Source organism: Mytilus edulis, chromosome 12 (genome assembly GCF_963676685.1).
Source record: "Mytilus edulis chromosome 12, xbMytEdul2.2, whole genome shotgun sequence".
Taxonomy (NCBI): domain Eukaryota; kingdom Metazoa; phylum Mollusca; class Bivalvia; order Mytilida; family Mytilidae; genus Mytilus; species Mytilus edulis.
This window is the reverse complement of record NC_092355.1, coordinates 64,048,321-64,071,298: the sequence shown is the minus strand read 5'-3', so window position 1 is coordinate 64,071,298 and position 22,978 is coordinate 64,048,321. Positions and strand designations below refer to the sequence as shown.

Below are 22,978 nucleotides of genomic sequence, written 5' to 3'. Positions count from 1 at the left end.
AAGGGAGGTTCGAACCCTTCGACCCCCCCCCCCTTAGATCCGCCAACGAGAACACATTGCAAGGTCTGTAACTGTGTAAGCCGACAAATGTGCACATTTTCCCTTCAAAATTATGAATCCATGATTATTCGATAGACATGCTTTAAAATATTGATAATTTCTACTCACCGATTGTATTTTCCAGCTCAGATTATTGAACATGTGGTCAAACATCTGTAGTTACCTGTGTTAAAATATAGTTTGCCGACCTGAGTTCCAGGTATTTTGTTTTTTTGCGGTAAGCGGAAGAAGGGATCCCGTAGACCGCCCTACGTCACAAATCATGAATTATGCATATTCTATTTATAGACTATTTTTAAACGATTCGGAAAATATTAATGCTAAAAATAGAATTTTCTTAACATGTAACACTATCTTAAAAAAACGATGCAAAATCATTAACGTTCATGGAGAGTGGTAGAGGGTTATTTTCGTGGTACGTGATTGGGTTTTTTTTTTTATTTCACGTTCAACGTGTTTTTACTTTTTTATTTTACGTTCAGTCGTGTAAAACAGCGAGGTGTTCAACATGTTCTGCTTATGTAATTTTTATACGTGCTTCGTGATTCAAATGCTTATTTTGCGTGCTCAGTATTTTTCAAAAAAAAAAACTAGACAGGAATCGTCAACATGGACAAGAACGAAATTGATTTAATTTTGTTTCCGTGATAAGAAATGATAAGGCGGTAAGGCCAATGATGTTCCTTTATTTGCATTTTAAAAATTCAGAATATCTTTATATATACTTTTTTAAAAGCTGTAAATTATTTATATCATAAATGTGTACACACTAAATAGGGAATATTAAGTAAAACAGAGAGTTCATATATACAAGAGGACAGTGACTCAGTCACAAAAGGTTCACCTTAAAGTCTTTATTTTTCGTGCAACGTTCATGACAGAAATTATTTCACGTTCAACGTGAAATGGTGTCTTAAATAGGAAAATGTTCCACATTACAGTAGCATATATCATTGTGCCCTCATTAAGAAAATACATATTCCTTTTTAAGATATATATGATATTTCACATATATATGACACACAGTAGTGGTGCCTTAATTATGTTGTAAAGACTTGCAAATGTCCCATGCACGTGATCCCATGGCTTTGAATATAATATGGAGTTAATAATATTTTTATTATCTGCTTAATAGAGTACTTTGATGTAGGCAAATTGAAAAAAAAACATGTAGCTTACACGTTCTTAGACACGAGACATTACCTTTACGGGGTGTGAGGGGGTGGTGGTAATGGGGGTATGGTGGGGGTGCTGGTCTTCGTTTCCCCTGTTATTTGTTTATAATGAAGCTACATGTTCTATTAGGGCGTTCTACGGGAACTTCTGGGCGGTCTACATGATCCCCTGTTGTCTGAACATTCTATATAAACTATACAACGTTCTATAGGATACTCTATTGTTTGTTTTTGAAGTATCTACTAGAGGACTTTTAACGGGATCCCTTGGTCGGTTTGTGTGATCCCCTGCTTTCTCAACATTATGCATCTACTACAAGATGTTATACAGGACCCCCTGTTAATTGTTTTTCAAGTATATACTATAGGGCGTTCTACAGGATCCCCTGGTCGGTCTACGGGATCCCCTGTTTTCTCAACATAATATATCTACTATAAGACGTTCTAAAGGATCCCTATTGTTTGTTAATCAAGTATATACTAAAGGGCGTTCTACAGGATCCCCTGGGCGGTCTTCATGATCCCCTGTTGTCTGAACATTTTATATTTTCTAAAGGACGTTCTATAAGACCCCCTGTTGAATGTTTTTCATGTTTATGCTATAGGGCGTTCTACAGGATCCCCTGGTCGGTCTACAGGATCCCCTGTTGTCTTTACATTATATATCTACTATAGGACGTTCTATAAGATCCCCTATATTGTTTGTTTATTATTTATATACTAAAGGGCGTTATACCGGATCCCCTGGGCGGTCTACAGGATACCCTGTTGATTGTTTTTTATGTTTATACTATAGGGCGTTCTACAGGATCCACTGGGCGGTCTACCTGATCTACGTTTGTTTAAAAATATATATCTACTATATAAGACGTTCTAAAGTATCCCCTGTTGTTTGTTTTTCATTTATATACTATAAGGGGGTTCTACAGGATCCCCTGGGCGGTCTACAGGATCCCCTGTTTTCTCAACATAATATATCTACTATAAGACGTTCTATAGGATCCCCTATTGTTTGTTAATCATGTATATACTAAAGGGCGTTCTACAGGATCCCTTGGGCGGTCTACAGGATACCCTGTTGTCTTTACATTATATATCTACTATAGGACGTTCTATAGGATCCCATGTTGTTTGTTTATCATGTATATTCTAAAGGGCGTTCAATAGGATCCCCAAGGCAGTCTACAGGATCCCTTTTTGTCTGCACATTATATATAAACTATAGAACGTTCTATTGGATACCCTATTGTGTGTTTTTGAAGTATCTACTAGAGGACTTTTTACGGGATCCCTTGGTCGGTTTGTGTGATCCCCTGCTTTCTCAACATTATGTATCTACTACAAGATGTTATACGGGATCACCTGTTGTTTGTTTTTCAAGTATATACTATAGGGCGTTCTACAGGATCCCCTGGTCGGTCTACGGGATCCCCTGTTTTCTCAACATAATATATTTACTATAAAATGTTCTATAGGATCCCCTATTGTTTGTTAATCAAGTATATACATGTAAATGGATCCCCATTTGTTTAAAAATATATATCTACTATAAGACGTTCTAAAGTATCCCCCGTTGTTTGTTTTTCATTTATATACTATAGGGCGTACTACAGGATCCCCTGGGCGGTCTTCATGATCCCCTGTTGTCTTTACATGAACTAAATGGTGTTCTATATATAAGACCCCCTGTTGATTGTTTTTCATGTTTATACTATAGGATTTTCTATATGATCCCTTGGGCGGTCTGCAGGAATCTTTGTTTTTCAACATAATATATGTACTATAGGACGTTCTATTGATTGTTTTTCATGTTTATACTAAAGGGCGTTCTACAGGATACCATGGGCGGTCTACAGGATCCCCTGTTGTCTTTACATTATATATCTACTATGGGACGTTCTATAGGATCCCTATATTGTTTGTATATTATTTATATACTAAAGGGCGTTCTACTGAATCCCCTGGGCGGTCTACATGATGCCCTGTTGATTGTTTTTTTTATGTTTATATTATAGGGCTTTCTATAGGATCCACTGGGCGGTCTACAGGATCCCCATTTGTTTAAAAATATATATCTACTATAAGACGTTCTAAAGTATCCCCCGTTGTTTGTTTTTCATTTATATACTATAGGGCGTTCTACAGGATCCCCTGGGCGGTCTACAGGATCCCCTGTTTTCTCAACATAATATATCAACTATAAGACTTTCTATAGGATCCCCTATTGTTTGTTAATCATGTATATACTAAGGGGCGTTCTAAAGGATCCATTGGGCGGTCTAAAGGATACCCTGTTGTCTTTACATTATATATGTACTAAATGGCGTTCTATAAGACCCCCTGTTGATTGCTTTTCGTGTTTATACTATAGGGCTTTCTATATGATCCCTTGGGCGGTCTGCGGGAAACTTTGGGTGGTCTACAGGAATTTCTGTTTTTCAACATGATATATGTACTATAGGACGTTCTGTAAGACCCCTGTTGATTGTTTTTCATGTTTATACTATAGGGCGTTCTAAAGGATCACCTGTTTTCTCAACATTATTTATCTACTATGAGACGTTCTGTAGGATCCCATGTTGTTTGTTAATCATTTATATACTAAAGGGCGTTCAATAGGATCCCCTAGGCAGTCTACAGGATCCCCTTTTGTCTGAACATTATATATCTACTATAGAACGTTGTACATGATCCCCTTTTGTTTGTTTATAATGTATATACTAAAGGGCGTTCAATAGGATCCCCTGGGCGGTCTACAGGATCCCCTTTTGTCTTTACATTATATATCTACTATAGGACGTTCTATAGGATCCCCTATATTGTTTGTTTATTATATATATACTAAAGGGCGTTCTACCGGATCCCCTGGGCGGTCTACAGGATGCCCTGTTGATTGTTTTTTTTTTATGTTTATACTATCGGGCGTTCTACAGGATTCCATGGGCGGTCTACATAATCCCCTTTTGTTAAAAAAATATCCATCTGAGATAGGAAATTCTATAGGTTCCCCTGTTCTTTGTTTTTCATATTTATACTATAGGGCGGTCTACAGAATCCCCTTTTGTTAAAAACAATAGGCATCTGAGATAGGAAATTCTATAGGTTCCCCTGTTCTTTGTTTATTATGTATATATTATAGGGCGTTTATGATCCCTTGGGCGGTCTGCACGATGCACTGTTTTCTCAACATTATATATCTATCATAGGACGTTCTATATGATCCCCTGTTGATTGTTTTTCATGTTTATACTATAGGCCCATCTACATGATCTCCTGTTGTCTGAGCATTATATATTCTTCAGGATCCCCTGTTTGATTTTTATGCATCTAGGATAGAACCTTTTATAGGTTCCCCTGTTTTTTTTAAACATGTATCTACTTTACGTATATACTAGAGGGCGTTTTATAGGATCCCCTGTTGTGTAATAGTCGTGTATATGCATGCTGGAGGGCGTTCTATAGGATCTCCGGGGCGGTCTTTAGAATAACCTGCTGTTTGTTCATTATGTTTCTAGTATACGACGTTCTTTAAGATCCTCTGGGCCGTCTATATGTTCCCCTGTTGGTTGCTATTGTTTAATAATCGTGCATATACTATAGGGCGTTCTTTAAGATCCCTGGGTCGGTCCATATAATCTCTAGGTCGGTCTATAGGAGCCCTGTTGTTTGTTCATAATGTATCTATTGGAGGGTGTTCTACAGGATCCCCTGGGCGGTCTATAGGATTCCCTGTGGTTTGATAATTGTGTATCTGCTATAGGGTGTTCTATAGGATCCCGTTGTTAAGTAATCATGTATCTACTAGGGAGCGTTCTGTGGGATCCCTTGTTGGGTCTATAGGATCACCTGTTGTGCAATATTCGTGTATCTGCTATAGGGCGTTTTATAGGATCCCCAGGGCGGTCTATAGGATCCCCTGTTCGTTGTTCATGTATCTATAACAGGGTGTTCTATACGATACTCTATAGGATCCCCTCTTGTTTAATAGTCGTGCATCTGCTATAGGACGTTCTTTGTTATCCCTTTCAAAGGGGGCATATTATATTGTTATTGTTCGTTTCTTTTTTTTTCATTTCGTTTATAATACATCTTCTTAAGTGTATAATATATCTTATTGAATTAATAAGATATCTTATAAAGTATAAAAGCTATCTTTTAAAGTTGATAAGATATCTTATAAAGAGTAAATTATATAAAATATCTTATATATTATATATTATATCAGATATCTTGTATATTATATATGAGAGAGAGATTTTATATATCATTTGAAATATCTGATATATTATATGAGCTATCTTGAAGTTAGAATAAATAGTAAAACGGCTTGCCATATATATACTCATTGAATCTATTATCATTAATAGACAGTACATCATCAATATATCGGAAAGGGATATTAAAAGACGGGTCAATTTCTTTTCTCCTGTCTGTACAAATCCATAAGAATACGAAAACAAATAGAATTGCCATTGCGAGCAAAGGCGGATGTCATACTGTTGTCAAGTTGTCAGACGACCTTGCCATTGCTAGGTTACCGTCAGCAATTTTGAAATAAAATTTATACTAAAAAAACACAACTACCTACTGCTAGGTACATGTAGTTCTGAGGATCATACAAATTGTTGACACCTACTTTGTATATTGAATATCATGGTTCTATGCTCAGGAACACTAGAATTATATACAAAAAACATTAAAAAAATACTGTTGACCAGTGTTTATAGTAGTCGAGACCATCTTGGACCATCCCCTTATTAAAAAGCACAACTTTATATAATGGTTTACATTATGCCATAATTCCATAAAGATGAATGTGTCTATCCTTTTCCGAGAATTTGTCGGGACAATAAAATTATGGGGAAAAAGAAAAGAAAAAGAAAAAAAAACCAATAACAATATGCCCCCTCGACCTTTGAAAGGGATAACATAGAACGCCCTATAGCAGATGCAAGGTTATTATACAATAGGGGATCCTATAGACAGACACAGGGATCCTATAGAACGCACTATAGAATGTGCGCGATTATTAAACAAAAGGGGATCATATAGACCGCCAAGGTATAAACAATAGGGATCCTATAGACAGACCCGGGGATCCTATAGAACGCACTATAGAATGTGCGCGATTATTAAACAAAAGGGGATCGTATAGAACAACCTGTTATAGATACATGATGAACAACCAACAGGGTATCCTATAGACAGCCCAGGGGATCGTATAGAACAACCTGTTATAGATACATTATGAAAAAACACCAGGGGGTCCTATAGACCGCCCGGGGATCCTTTTGAACGCCCTATAGCAGATACACAATTATTAAACCACAAGGGATCATAAACAACGCCTCTGGGAGCATATATATAACGCCCTCTAATAGATACATGATGAAAAAACTACAGGGCTCCTATAGACCGACCCTTGGATTTTATGGAACACCCTCTAGAAGAAACATGATGAACAAACAACAGAGGATCCTATGGACCGACCCGGGGATCCCAAAGAATTCCCTATAGCAAATATGCGATTATTAAACAATACAGGGTCCTATAGACCGCCCAGGGGATCCTATATAACAACCTGTTATAGATTCATGATTAACAACCAAAAGAAGATCCTATAGACCGCCCCGGGGAACCTATAGAACGCCCTTAGCAGATACACGATTATAACACAACAGGTGATCCTATAGACCCAACAGGGGGTCCCATAGAACGCTCTCTAGTAGATAAATCTAGTGAATACATGATAACTAAACAATGGGAGCCTATAGACCGCCCCGGGGATCCTTTAGAACGCCCTATACAGATACACAACTATTAAACCACAGGGGATCATATCGACCGCCCATGGGCGCATATATATAACGCCCTCTAATATATACATAAAAAAAAAAAACAACAGTCTAACCTATAGAACGTCCCATAGTAGATATATAATATTCAAACAACAGGTGATCCTGTAGAGCGTCCTTTAGTATGTATATAATGTTCAGACAACAGGGAATCCTGTAGAACGCCCCTTAGTATATACACGATAAACAAACAATAGGGGATCATATAGAACGTTCTATAGTAAGTATATAATGTTCAAACAACAGGGGATCCTGTAGAACGCCCTTTAGTATATACATAATAAACAAACAATATATGTGATCCTATAAAACGTTCTATAGTAGATATATAAAGTTCAGACAAAAGAGGATACTGTAGAACGTCCTTTAAAATAAACACGAACAACAGCAAGAGGGGACCCTATAGAACGTCCTTTTTTAGATATATAACGTTGAGAAAACAGGAGATCCTGAAGACCGCCCAAGGGATCATAAAAGCCTTAAAGTATATACATGAAAAACAAACTACAGGGGGACCTATAGAATTTCCCTTCTCAGATGCATAATTTTTAACAAAAGAGGACAATGTAGACCGCCCTGGGGATCCTGTAGAACGACCTATAGTATAAACATGAAAAACAATCAATAGGGGGTCTTATGGAACGTCCTTCAGTATATATATAATGTTCAGACAACAGGGGATCGTGTAGACCGCCCAGTGAATGAACAACACACAATAGGAGATCCTATAGAACGTCTTATAGTAGATATATAATGTTGAGAAAACAAGGGATCCTGCAGACCGCCCAGGGGATACTGTAGAACAACATGTTATAGATTCATGATTAACAACCAAAAGAAGATCCTATAGACCGCCCCGGGGAACCTATAGAACGCCCTTAGCAGATACACGATTATAACACAACAGGTGATCCTATAGACCCAACAGGGGATCTCATAGAACGCTCTCTAGTAGATAAATCTAGTGAATACATGATAACCAAACAATGAGAGCCTATAGACCGCCCCGGGGATCCTATAGAACGCCCTATACAGATACACAACTATTAAACCACAGGGGATCATATCGACCGCCAATGGGCGCATATATATAACGCCCTCTAATATATACATAAGAAAGAAACAACAGTCTAGTCTATAGAACGTCCCATAGTAGATATATAATATTCAAACAACAGGGGATCCTGTAGAGCGTCCTTTAGTATGTATAAAATGTTCAGACAACAGGGAATCCTGTAAACCGCCCAGGGGATCCAGAAGAACGCCCCTTAGTATATACACGATAAACAAACAATAGGGGATCATATAGAACGTTCTATAGTAAGTATATAATGTTCAAACAACAGGGGATCCGGTAGAACGCCCTTTAGTATATACATAATAAACAAACAATATATGGGATCCTATAAAACGTTCTATAGTAGAAATATAATGTTCAGACAAAAGAGGATACTGCAGAACGCCCTATAAAATAAACACGAACAACACCAACAGGGGACCCTATAGAACGTCCTTTTTTTTTTAGATATATAACGTTGAGAAAACAGGAGATCCCGAAGACCGCCCAAGGGATCATAAAAGCCTTAAAGTATATACATGAAAAACAAACTACAGGGGGACCTATAGAACTTCCTTTCTCATTTGCATAATTTTTAACAAAAGAGGATCCTGTAGACCGCCCTGGGGATCCTGTAGAACGACCTATAGTATAAACATTCAAAACAATCAATAGGGTGTCTTATAGAACGTCCTTTAGTATATATATAATGTCCAGACAACAGGGGATCGTGTAGACCGCCCAGTAACTGAAAAACAAACAACAGGGGATCCTATAGAACGTCTTATAGTGGATATATAATGTTGAGAAAACAGGGGATCCTGTAGTCCGCCCAGGGGATACTGTAGAACGCCCTATGGTATAAACATGAACAACAAACAACAGCGGACCCTATAGAACGTCCTATAGTAGATATATTATGATGAAATAACAGGGAATCCTGCAGAACGCCCTATAGTATTCACTTGAAATACAAACAACAGGGGATCAAATAGAACGTCTTATAGTAAATAAATAATGTTGAGAAAACTTGGGATCCTGCAGAACGCCCTATAGTATAAACATGAACAACAAACAACAGGGGGCCCTATAGAATGTCATATAGTAGATATATAATGTTGAGAAAACAGGGGATCCTGTAGAACGCCCTATAGTATACACTTTAAAAACAAACAACAGTGGATCCTATAGAACGTCTTATAGTAGATAAATAATGTTGAGAAAACAGGGGATCCTGCAGACCGCCCAGAGGATACTGTAGAACGCCCTATAGTATAAAATGAACAACAAACAACAGGAGACCGTATAGAACGTCCTATAGTTGATATATAATGTTGAGAAAAAAACAGGGTCTGACAGACCGACCAAGGGATCTTATAGAAAATCTTATAGTATAAACATGAAAAACAATCAACAGGGGGTCTTATAGAACGTCCTAAAGAAGATAGATAATGTTGAGAAAACAGGGGATCCTGCAGACCGCCCAGGGGATACTGTAGAACGCCCTATAAAATAAACCTGAACAACAAACAACAGGGGATCAAATAGAACGTCTTATAGTAGATATATAATGTTGAGAAAACAGGGGATCCTGCAGACCAACCAAGTGATCCTATAGAAAGCCTTACAGTATATACATGATAAATAAACAACAGTGGAACCATTAGAAGGTCCTATCTTAAATGCATAATTTTCATAAGCAACAGGAGACCCTGTAGACCGTCCAGGGGATCATGTAGAACGTCCTATAGTATAGACTTGAAAAATAAACAACAGGGGATCCTATAGAACGTCTTATAGTATATAAATAATGTTGAGAAAACAGGGGATCCTGTAGACCGCCTAGGGGATCCTGTAGAATGCCCTATAGTATACACTTGAAAAACAAACAACAGGGGATCCTATAAAACGTCTCATAGTAGATAAATAATGTTGAGAAAACAGGGGATCCTGCAGACCGCACAGGGGATACTGTATAACGCCCTATAGTATAAACATGAACAACAAACAACAGGAGGCCATATAGAACGTCATATAGTAGATATATAATGTTGAGAAAACAGGGGATCCTGTAGACCGCCTAGGAATCATGTAGAACGCCCTATAGTATACACTTGAAAAACAAACAACAGGGGATCGTATAGAACGTCTTATAGTAGATAAATAATGTTGAGAAAACAGGGGATCCTGCAGACCGCCATGGGGATACTGTAAAACGCCCTATAGTATAAACCTGAACAACAAACAACAGGGGATCATATAGAATGTCATATAGTTGATATATAATGTTGAGAAAACAAGGGATGATGTAGACCGCCTATGAGATCCTGTAGAACGCCCTATAGTATACAGTTGAAAAACAAACAACAGGGGATCCGGTAGAACTTTCTCTTACCCTAGTAGATACATCAAAAACAAACAATAGGGTTTCCTATAGAACGTTCTATAGTTTATATATAATGTTGAGAAAACAGGGGATCCTGTAGACCGCCTAGGGGATCCTGTAGAACGCCCTATTGTATACACTTGAAAAACAAACAACAGGGGATCCTATAGAACGTCTTATAGTAGATAAATAATGTTGAGAAAACAGGGGATCCTGCAGACCGCCATGTGGATACTATAGAACGCCATATAGTATAAACCTGAACAACAAACAACAGGGGATCATATAGAACGTCATATAGTAGATATATAATGTTGAGAAAAGAAGGGATCCTGTAGACCGCCTATGGGATCCTGTAGAACGCCCTATAGTATACACTTGAAAAACAAACAACAGGGGATCCGGTAGAACGTTCTCTTACCCTAGTAGATACATAAAAAACAAACAATAGGGTACCCTATAGAACGTTCTATAGTTTATATATAATGTTGAGAAAACAGGGGATCCTGTAGACCGCCTAGGGATCATGTAGAACGCCCTATAGTATACACTTGAAAAACAAACAACAGGGGATCGTATAGAACGTCTTATAGTAGATAAATAATGTTGAGAAAACAGGGGATCCTGCAGACCGCCATGGGGATACTGTAAAACGCCCTATAGTATAAACCTGAACAACAAACAACAGGGGATCATATAGAATGTCATATAGTTGATATATAATGTTGAGAAAACAAGGGATGCTGTAGACCGCCTATGAGATCCTGTAGAACGCCCTATAGTATACAGTTGAAAAACAAACAACAGGGGATCCGGTAGAACTTTCTCTTACCCTAGTAGATACATCAAAAACAAACAATAGGGTATCCTATAGAACGTTCTATTGTTTATATATAATGTTGAGAAAACAGGGGATCCTGTAGACCGCCTAGGGGATCCTGTAGAACGCCCTATTGTATACACTTGAAAAACAAACAACAGGGGATCCTATAGAACGTCTTATAGTAGATAAATAATGTTGAGAAAACAGGGGATCCTGCAGACCGCCATGTGGATACTATAGAACGCCCTATAGTATAAACCTGAACAACAAACAACAGGGGATCATATAGAACGTCATATAGTAGATATATAATGTTGAGAAAAGAAGGGATCCTGTAGACCGCCTAGGGGATCCTGTAGAACGCCCTATAGTATAAACCTGAACAACAAACAACAGGGGATCAAATAGAACGTCTTATATATAGTAGATATATTATGTTGAGAAAACAGGGGATTCTGCAGACCAACCAAGTGATCATATAGAAAGCCTTATAGTATATATATGATAAATAAACAACAGGGGAACCTTTAGAAGGTCCTATCTTAAATGCATAATTTTCATAAACAACAGGAGACCCTGTAGACCGCCTAGGGGATCCTGTAGAACGCCCTTTAGTATACACTTGAAAAACAAACAACAGGGGATCGTATAGAACGTCTTATAGTAGATAAATAATGTTGAGAAAACAGGGGACCCTGCAGACCGCCATGGGGATACTGTAAAACGCCCTATAGTATAAACCTGAACAACAAACAACAGGGGATCATATAGAATGTCATATAGTTGATATATAATGTTGAGAAAACAAGGGATCCTGTAGACCGCCTATGAGATCCTGTAGAACGCCCTATAGTATACACTTGAAAAACAAACAACAGGGGATCCGGTAGAACTTTCTCTTACCCTAGTAGATACATCAAAAACAAACAATAGGGTATCCTATAGAACGTTCTATATAGATAAATCATGGTGAGAAAACAGGGGATCCTGCAGACCGCTCAGGGGATACTGTAGAACACCCTATAGTATAAACCTGAACAACAAACAACAGGGGATCATATAGAATGTCATATAGTTGATATATAATGTTGAGAAAACAAGGGATCCTGTAGACCGCCTATGAGATCCTGTAGAACGCCCTATAGTATACACTTGAAAAACAAACAACAGGGGATCCGGTAGAACTTTCTCTTACCCTAGTAGATACATCAAAAACAAAAAATAGGGTATCCTATAGAACGTTCTACAGTTTATATATAATGTTGAGAAAGCAAGGGAACCTGTAGACCGCCTAGGGGATCCTGTAGAACGCCCTATAGTATACACTTGAAAAAAAAACCAACAGGGGATCCTATAGAACGTCTTATAGTAAATAAATAATGTTGAGACAACAGGGGATCCTGCAGACCGCCATGGGGATACTGTAAAACGCCCTATAGTATAAACCTGAACAACAAACAACAGGAGATCATATAGAATGTCATAAAGTTGATATATAATGTTGAGAAAACAAGGGATCCTGTAGACCGCCTATGAGATCCTGTAGAACGCCCTATAGTATACACTTGAAAAACAAACAACAGGGGATCCGGTAGAACTTTCTCTTACCCTAGTAGATACATCAAAAACAAAAAATAGGGTATCCTATAGAACGTTCTACAGTTTATATATAATGTTGAGAAAACAAGGGAACCTGTAGACCGCCTAGGGGATCCTGTAGAACGCCCTATAGTATACACTTGAAAAAAAAAAAAACAACAGGGGATCCTATAGAACGTCTTATAGTAAATAAATAATGTTGAGACAACAGGGGATCCTGCAGACCGCCATGGGGATACTGTAAAATGCCCTATAGTATAAACCTGAACAACAAACAACAGGGGATCATATAGAATGTCATAAAGTTGATATATAATGTTGAGAAAACAAGGGATCCTGTAGACCGCCTATGAGATCCTGTAGAACGCCCTATAGTATACACTTGAAAAACAAACAACAGGGGATCCGGTAGAACTTTCTCTTACCCTAGTAGATACATCAAAAACAAACAATAGGGTATCCTATAGAACGTTCTACAGTTTATATATAATGTTGAGAAAACAAGGGAACCTGTAGACCGCCTAGGGGATCTTGTAGAACGCCCTATAGTATACACTTGAAAAACAAACAACAGGGGATCCTATAGAACGTCTTATAGTAGGTAAATAATGTTGAGAAAACAGGGGATCCTGCAGACCGCCATGGGGATACTGTAGAACGCCCTATAGTTTAAACCTGAACAACAAACAGGGGACCTTATAGAACGTCCTATAGTAGATATATTATGTTGGGAAAACAGGGGATCCTGTAGACCGCCTATGGGATCCTGTAGAACGCCCTATAGTATACACTTGAAAAACAAACAACAGGGGATCCGGTAGAACGTTTTCTTTCCCTAGTAGATACATCAAAAACAAACAATAGGGTAATACTATCCTATAGAACGTTCTATAGTTTATATATAATGTTCCGACAACAGGAGATCTGGAGAACACGCCCTTTAGTATATACATTATAAACAAACAATATGGGATCCTATATATATATTTTCCCCAAAATTACAGGGCCCATAAAGGGCATAAAAACAACAATTATAGAGGCATATACATATATATTTGGAATATATGCATTGGTCAGAATCAAGCCAAAAACCACATATATATTGTGAATAAAAGAATAATAAAATTACATTATATATGTATTTATTCTCAAATTGTTTACTTGACTTAGTGTCAGTGTTCATACCTGATCTCCTTAATTCAAAACAGTCACCAATATAACAGCCCAGTTTTTCCATAGAGTAACATTTTCTTGGGTCAAGAGCCATAAAAATCTAGAAAATTTATTTAAATTCATAAAATTATAACAATTGTTAGAAATGTCTTGGAAAAAATCGTCCCTGTAAATATCATAAAGAGGGCATTCTAATAAAACATGAAGCTCATCTTCAACTTTACCGAATGAGCAATTAGAACAAAGACGCTCAGATCTTTCTATATGTTTTTTTGAAATCTGTTTGTCTCAATTTTTAAATGAGCGCTTATTTTTAATTTACAAATTGACTGTCTTTTTTATGTCCCACCTACGATAGTAGAGGGGCATTATGTTTTCTGGTCTGTGCCTCCGTTCGTCCGTGCGTACCGTCCGTTCGTCCGTCTGTGCGTCCGTCCGTTCGCTTCAGGTTAAAGTTTTTGGTCAAGGTAGTTTTTGAAGAAGTTGAAGTCTAATCAACTTGAAACTTAGTACACATGTTCCCTATGATATGATCTTTCTAATTTTAACTCCAAATTAGAGTTTTGACTCTAATTTCATGGTCCACTGAACATAGAAAATGAAAGTGCGAGTGGGGCATCCGTGTACTTTGGACACATTCTTGTTTGAAATCCTGTAATTCTAAATATTTTTCTTTTTTAAAACAATTTTTTCCCTTTTTCGGAGTTAATTGTTTGATACTGCAGTTTATTCCAAAATATGAAAGAACTTTTACATAGTTTATTTTTAACATACTGACATAAAGAACCAATTGATTGGTCAAAATTTGGTAATTCAATCTCTCTCTGAATATAATCTATACTAGAATACCATGTATTTATATAAGAAGTTCTAATATAAATATATAGACTGCCCAGGGGATCCTGTAGAACGTCCTTTGGTGTCTACATGATAAACAAACAATATAAGGGATCTGTAGTAGATATATAAGGTTCAGACAACAGGGGATCATGTAGAACATTGTAGAACGACAAGGGGATCCTGTAGAACGCCCTAACAGTAGCTTTATTGTAAACAAGAAACAATGGTTCCTATAGAACGTCCAGTTATAGTAGAACGGTTAGACAACAGGGGGTCAGATTACAGATTCGTTTCTTTAAACGCAGACCAGTTTAAACACCCTCTCACACTCCTGTAAAGCCTTAGTTATATATAGTACGTGTAACATGTTTAACATGTGTAAGCTACATCATCAGAGGCTACATCTTTTTTCAATTTGTCTACATAAAAATACTCTTTTAAACGGATAATAAAAATATTATTAACTCCATAGTATATCCAAAGCTATGGGACCACGTGCATGTGACATTTGCAGGTCTTTACAACATAATTAAGGCACTAAATACTACTGTTGATCATATCTATATGAAATGTATCCCGGGAATGTATCATGTGTATTTTAAAATATATTTGCACAATGATATATGCTACTGTAATGCGGTACATTTTCCTTTTTTTTCATGTGATAAAAAAATAAATAAAGCAAATTCACCGTGTTTCATGAAAGTTAATGATTTTGAATCGGTTTTTTTTTAATAGTTGTACATGTTGAGAATATTCTATTTTTAGAATAAGTATTTTCAGAATCGTTTATAAATAGCCTATAAATAGAATATGCATAATTCATGAATCGTGACGTAGGGCGGTCTACGGGATCCCTTCTTCCGCTTACCTTTTTTTGCCGACACAAAATTAAAGAGGATAAATCGTTTACGGTGAAGAATTGTTTTCCGTTTTTAATGAAACTTGACAGATTTTACTAATTATTTTTTTAAATATCGGAAATGTCCCTCTTTGTGTAATTCGAATTAAAACTGTTTTATTATGCTGTACAATATTGGTAACTTAGTCATAATCTTTAAATTTATTTCAGGTACACCCTTGTACATTTTTCTATTGCGCAGAATTTATCAAATATGAATTTGAATGAATCTATTATCATCTTCTCATTCTTCTGCAATATTATTAAAACTCTATTTTAAACGAAAGCTTCTGGTTTTTAAAACCAGTTATGAACGAAAATGTTATAAAACAGATATTATAAAATAAAAAGTAAGGATTTCAAAAGGATTATTTAAAGTCAAACGCACATGACTGTCAAAAATGAACGGACAATGCTACGGCAATAAAATGAAAACGACAAAAGACAAACAACGATCGCAAAATAAATGAATAAACAGCAAAACAAGTTTACAATCGCACGATAGATGATAATAGTATAAGTAATGGACTATTTCACAACAAAATCAAATCTTGAGAGCCGGGTGAGACGTGATTTTTTTTTACACTGATGGACTACCGTTACGCTAAAATATTTGTATTAAAACATTTACCGACTGTATCAACCTATGAAGTGTTTGTTTTAAACATTTAACGACTGTGTCAACCTTTTATAAGTTGTAATAAACATTTAATGACTGTGCCAACCTTTAGAAAGTTGTAACAAACATTTAACGACTGTCCCAACTCTAAAAACGTTGTGACAAATATTTTTTGACTGCATCAACGTCTGAAAAGTTGACACAAACAAATTTTAACTGTCCCAACTATTAAAAGGTTGGGACGGACATTATGCAACTGCCACAACTATTAGAAAGACTGTCATCAATAGATTTTGACTGTGACAACACCGTAAACCACTGCAACAGTTCTGAAATGACTGATGGTAGCATTATTTTACTTTCACAACCCGTAGAAAAGTTGGGACAGACATAAATGAACTGTTGCAACGAAATATGACAGATTTGACAGTCATTACTTGTCTTTTACAGACTAAGACAGTCGTACAACGACTGTTACTGGTATGGACAGTTGTTTTTTCGTCCAGTAGTGATATATCAGACGAAACACGATTGAAAGTGGAGGTTATTAAAATAGCACTCAACAAAATATTCAAATTTTCAAACATGTTCAAAAATTTCATAAAAAGGTCAAACAGATTTCTTATACCTTGATAGAGCGTTATTATTACTGACACGGAACGTCATCATTGTCATCAATTCACAAGTCATCGTCACAGAATTACACGACTTTTCAAACTTTCTTTTTCTCTTCTTACTTTCTATCCTCTTTGTTCACCTATCAAAGCTAGTATTATATTGCATAAATTGTTTGTTTTATATGCATGTCCATTATATTATACTATTATTGTAACTTTATATTGTATTATGGAGAAGACTTCATAAGTATGATTTACTTGTGTCTAATCCATTTTGCTTTAATTCAGCAAATAAAATATGTTTAAACTAAAGCACTCAGCTTTTCTACCAAACGGAGTCTAGAACGTTTAATATTTGAACACAACAGTTGGTCTCATTTGCCGTTTGATGTTTTCAAATTTTACAAGCAATAAGGTGAAAAAGGCTGAAAATAACGGGTTATACATTTACTGGCATTAAATGTTACTTGCTTTCTCCACTTAACAAATTGTTTGAATTATCTCTGTCCAATAATCTGATACAAAACATTAATATAAACGGAGTATCAAGTACTATAAGAAAACTACATCTAGATAACAATATACTTCCAGCAGTCCCTGACTGGTGTGTCGATGGACAAGGACACATAAGCGCCGTTAAATACCTGTTGTATCTGGATCTGAGTTATAATAGTATTGGTCCTATTCAGAATAATTCCTTTGTATGCTTGCCAAAATTAGAAATGCTAGTCCTAAATGGAAATCCTATCAGCCGAATTTATAATAATGTATTTGTAAACAATACACTTCTGTATTCGGTTCAGCCTATCAAAATAGGTAGTCCTTTGAAAAAGATAGACGACCTTGCATTCAACAGTTCATCGTTGTCTAGTCTTAATTTACAAGAGACAAACTTTCATTTTGATCTGGAAAACTTTAACCCAAAAACTATTTTTTTACTCGCTTCAAATCTAACATTCCTTTATCTTGATAAGAGTTACCTACCCAACACAGAGATACGGATGCAACAAATGTTTTCATCTTTGATAAAACTTAAAGTGTTAAGTATTTCGTCCGGGAGACTCAAATTTCTTCCAAAAGACGTCTTTCTATACTTAGAATCCTTGGAGACATTGCAATTGGATGCAAATAAATTGATTAGTTGGATTGACGGAAATACTGTTTTTCGTAATATGACTTCGCTTAAAAAGCTTTACTTGGCAAACAACAAAATTAGAATAATCTATCAAACATCATTTCCACTGAAAGTACTGAATGCATTAGAATAATTAGATCTTAGTCGAAACCCGTATGCCTGTACTTGTGATCAACAATGGTTCACTGAATGGTGACAGGCAACAGCAGTCAAGCTGTTAAGGTACCCGTTATTTCACAAGTGCCGACAGCCTACCGAACTTGACAATATACTGCTTCAAAAATATGCTGAATCTAAAAAGGAGTGTCCACCTTGGAATCAATTATATACTATTGCAATTGTATTATCATGTACAGGAATTTTGAACAGGAAGAGTGATAACTCTAGGTATGAAATGTCATACAAATATTAAGAATTGTATATACCTACAGAGAATTAAACACAAAAGACGTGCAGGGTATTTCCAATTACCAGAAGCAGATGATTTCGAATATTACGCTTTTGTCGTTTATTGTGATGCAGACCGCAAATGGGTTCATCAAACATTTTTTTTCCAAAAATAGAACAAACCTAAGGTATCAAGTTATGTATTCACCATAGAAATTTTGAAGTAGGAGAATCAATTACTGCAAACATAAATAAATATTTAGAGAAATCATGGAAAGTTGTTGTAATATTATTTAATGAGTTTGCGAAAAGTCAATGGTGTCAATGGGAAGTTGATGTTCTCCAGGAGAGACGCAGACGTTATGGAAGAGACGTTTGCTTTTTAAAAATGCTGAAGACTATCGACTCTAAGCATATGACTAATCAATTACGAGCCCTATTAGATAGTGGTCTAGGTCTACGGTATCAAACTGGTGTCGGCGATGATCTGTTTTGGGCAGGCGCAATTGAGACTTTACGGAAACCGTTAAATCATCTTCAAACAGCACTTTTATAAACATTTTCAGAATTTATCTGTAAAATGAATTCCACGATCCAGCAAATGAAAGATTGACTTTATTAATGAGTGTAAATATGATTCTTAAAGGTTTGTTAAATGTGACTTGTAAATAATGGCATTTGAATCTAAATTTAGGTAATAGTTTTTTTTTACTAATGATTCGGATTATATGTGTCGTGTTAATGCAGATGAGTTGTCTTATTAACTCAGATGTCTAACCATGATTTTGCATTTACAATTTTGCATTTGTAGACACAAATTTTTAAACAACTTTGAAATTATCTTCATCAAATAAGATACTAAATTTCGTTAAAATACTGTACTTTTTCATTTATATTACTTACGAACTCATTAATTTTTTTGCAATTTGTAAAACGCTAGTTTTTTTTTTTTTTTTTTTTTTAGCGGATTAAACATCTATTTATAAATCATATCATTTAGTACATCTGTGGTTGGCTAATTTAGTTTGATATATACAAAAATGAGGTGTGTTATAGTCGAAATTAAAACGCTTTAGTCATATTATAAGTAAACAATTGAAGGAGATTGCAGTATCAAAACGTCTTTTTTGCAAGCATAATTCCTACGTCTTTAATTTCATATTTGAAGGACCAATAATTTATTACAATTTAAAACAAAAATGTATTGGTATTAAAGGGCTGGAAGACTACTGCTCGAGGACGGATGACATTTCCTTGAATTTCTTTGGGGTGGGGGTGTGGTATAGCTAATTTGTTTTTACTTACAATAAATGTTAAATATATTTCAATATTATCTAAAACAAATGATTGATAGGCAATATTTTATATTTTGTTGGACAGTTTAGATATCAAGTGTCGAATTTAATTCGTTAACTATAATGGTACTGTCTCTGTTATAAAATTGAATGTTCAGCTTCTCAATACTATTACTTCATATCACATACCAAATATGATCAAATATGCCTAATGTCATCTTATCTACTGTTTATTATCAAAGATATTCAAATTATTACAAAGAAATTAAGATACTGTGTTTAGTTTAAATCATATAGTAATAAAATTGATAAATGGTATCATTTCTACTGTGCAGTGACAGATTACAGTGGGTGGGGTGGATACGGGGTAGTGTTCGTCATTCATGTGTCGTCAATATAGACAAACTGATCTATCATGTCAAAATAATGAAATTTTCATATGCAGGATCTGAACTCAAGAATTTTACAGAATAAGCATGTTTCTCACTGAATGAAGACAAATGTCCAATCGCATTACAGATCATACAAATGAATACCTCACTTTTTGTCCCCACTCCAGACACTCACATATCATTGCGACGATAGTTTTATTTTATATATTTAAAAGAGGGGTGGAAGATACCAGAGGGACAGTCAAACTCATAAATCGAAAATAAACGGACAACGCCATGGTCAAAAATGAAAAAGACAAACAGACAAATAATAGAACACATGACACAACACATGTACAGAAAACTAAAGACTAAGCAACACGAACCCCACCAAAAACAGGGGGTGATCTCAGGTGCTCCGGAAGGCAAAGCAGATGCTGCTCCACATGTGGCACCCGTCGTGTTGCTCAAGTTATTACAAACCCAGTAAATAGTTTAATTCGTTAGGTCACATTCATGAAAGGGAAGGGGATTGTAGTAACGACGTAAGGAACATATCCGATATCATCTGTGAAACAGTTATTCCATAACGATCAACCAACTCGTGACGGCATTCATAAAATTTACGAAGGGATGATTTCAACTTCACCATTTAGAACTCTTGGTTTAATAGCTTCCTTGTGAGCAGCAACCCTCTATCAAGAAAATCATGATAGGACATACAAGCACGGGAATATCGTATCAATTGGGAGATATATATCCCGTATACAGGTGATGCTGTAATGTTGCTACTTAGATATGGAAAGTTCACAATTGCCAAGCTGAAATCATCTCTTTTGTCGTAAAGTGTTGTTTTCAACTTACCCTCATTGTCAATTTCTAGATGTAAGTCAAGATATAAGGCCGGATTAACTGTACTTTGTTGTATCCATTATCTCTAGTTCGATGGGATAGATGCGTTCAACATAGTCACCAAATTTTGAATTATTTGGTGAGAGAACACCATCTATATAGCGGAAAGTAAAGTTAAAGGATATTGCTAACTTCTGATCTTTCTTCATAAGAAGTTCCTGTATGAAGTCAGCCTCATAATTATAAGGAAACAACTCGGCAAGAAGAAGGGCACAATTGGTTCCCATTGGAATGCTGACAGTCTGTTGAAAAACACGTCCTCCAAACGTAACAAATATGTTGTCAATCAAGAAATCAATCATCTTGATAATGTCAGTTTTAGAGAATTTTTTGTTTGAATCCTTTACAACGTTAGATTTATCCCTCCCTAAAACAAGATACTTGTATCTACGTTGGCCATTATTTTTAATGAAACAAAGCAATACCAACTCTTTCAATTTGTCTTTTAATTTGGAATGTGGAATACTTGTGTAAAGTGTAAAAAAGTTATAAGTTTTAATACTATGGCAAGATGAAAGAGAGTTAAATTGTATGTACTGTAAAAGATCTTTGGAACTTTTTAATATCCAGATTTAATTCACGCCACTCTTAGAATAGGCAGTTTCAAAATAACTCTGAAGCCCGGCTTTGATTGCTGATAAAATAGATGTTAATAATTTAGAAAGAGGTTTCGTTGAGCACTTGAAAGACCCAGCATTATACCGTTGTTTGTAAGGACTCTTATGTAGTTTCGGTATCCAATACAGTGATGGAAGATCCAGTTCTTCATCTTTTGGTTGAAATTCCAAAGGAATATAGAAAAGACGTATGATTATCCAGGATTTCCTCTTTGGTAAGTGTCGTGAGGGTATATGTTGAGTTTCCAAGTGAATTGTCAATACCTAATTCATTTATCAAGCAGTTAATCATGTTAATGTAATGAGTTTTACACACACAAACGATATTGTTTGGGGCTTATTCTGCGGGGACAACAACATATTTGTCATGGAGGTAGTACAAGTGTTTTGCAACATTTTGGGTCTTTTGACGTAGCATGGGGATTGATAGACCCATTCAGTTTCTTAATTCTGATTTGTATCAACGACCTCACTGTCTTAATCCTTTCGGAAAGAGTATCTACGTCTTCCTTCTCGCGCTTAGCCCATTGCCTGTCATAATCCTCGACTGAATTCATCAATATTTTGAAGATGCATTTCAAATTGATGGATTTAGGCTCACGATATTTCGGACCTTTGGGAAGTGTTATTGACAATGTTGAGGTCACCGGTAATAACGTGGTAAGCCCGATTATATGTAAATTGGAAACTTGTACAAGTGCAACCAGGAGGTTTAGAATTGAAGTCGTCAATATTGAGATCCTGAAAAACGTGTTTCTAATTGAACATTTTAGGTGCAATTGGTTTGGTATAGGTATAAGAAATGATTGGTACAGACTGATCTTTAAAATAAGGAGGTATTTTTGACTGAACTAATTTACGATGAAGGATATTGCCTTAGTTGACGCCATCGAGACCTTTGTTGGCAAAGGGCAGATTAAGAAAAAATCTTCTCTCTTTTTCATATTTTTCAATGCGAACTGGTTTAAAAAGTCTGTGGTTTCCAAACATAAATTGAATAAAGAATGAAGTTTTGAAAGCGGTAATGAATAAAGTTTCTGATTTTATTTTCAAAAAAAGACGTCGTAATTTCATTTTAACGAAAGCAGTTATTCAAAAGCTGATCTTTCTGTGCAATATGATATTTTAAAAACTCATTAGGCAGAGCAATTTAAGA

At 35.9% G+C, this 22,978-nt stretch overlaps 1 pseudogene; it reads left to right on the top strand.

Annotated features, from left to right (window-relative positions):
* LOC139497763 (toll-like receptor 13) overlaps positions 1 to 19,549 on the top strand; it is a 32,485-nt pseudogene extending 12,936 nt beyond the window's left edge.
* The last annotated feature ends 3,429 nt before the right edge of the window (positions 19,550 to 22,978 follow it).